This window comes from Pollicipes pollicipes, unplaced genomic scaffold, assembly GCF_011947565.3.
Source record: "Pollicipes pollicipes isolate AB1234 unplaced genomic scaffold, Ppol_2.1 Scaffold_463;HRSCAF=517_pilon_pilon_pilon, whole genome shotgun sequence".
In the NCBI taxonomy this organism is placed as follows: domain Eukaryota; kingdom Metazoa; phylum Arthropoda; class Thecostraca; order Pollicipedomorpha; family Pollicipedidae; genus Pollicipes; species Pollicipes pollicipes.
Window position 1 is genome coordinate 109,715 of NW_023596528.1, and position 857 is coordinate 110,571.

Genomic DNA, 857 nt, shown 5'->3' on the forward strand with positions numbered 1-857 from the left:
AGACTTGCATCGCTGTTCGATAGCGCTCAACAATATCATCGTTAGCACAGGGCTGTACTTTTTGCGCGCAAGTAAGAGTACTTGAAATCGGATGTCATGTCTGTGAAAATCACCGCTCCTGCCGGCCCATCAGCATTCAGTGATGGTACGCTGTCGGGGGGGGGGGGGGGGGCGCAACAATCGCAACCAAAATTTGACGAGTGTGTTGTGCTGGTAGCTAATGTCGTAGATCAGTCTATTAAGTACAAATAGCCGCAGTAATCGAGGTTGATTTCAAGTTGTTCTCCGGGGAGCCGTCCATCCGCCGTTGCCTTTGAGCTGTGGAGGAGCGATTTTAACCACAAAAAGGTCATTTTACGGACGCGAGATTTACATTGCCGGCTATGAGTAACTGCTAACGGCTACAATACGGCTACAATAACATCGCCATGGCAAGGCTGCACCTTCGACAATGTCAAATGTTATCGTCAATATGCTTTTCATTTTTGTGGTCGACCCGCGACAGCGTATTGCTGCTAGTGCTGGCGGGCTGCCAGCATTCGGGATGCGCTGTCGGGCGTGGACAGAAAACAATCAAAACTAACATATGACGAGCGTGTTGCGCTCGTACCTGATGGCAATTGGCAATCCCGGTGCAATTGAATGCACACAGTTGCAATTTTCGGGTTTATTATCAACATTTTTCCAACAACGACGTATTATGAATACCACTGTCTACAGGTGGGCCGCCGTCGGCTCTGCACTAGCAAGTGATCATGTGAAGACAAAAGATGATGTCTACCGATGCAAGATTTGTATTGCGGGCCGACAGTGCTCACACATTGCTAGCGCAAGCGCAAGGTTGCAAGGTTGCTAGC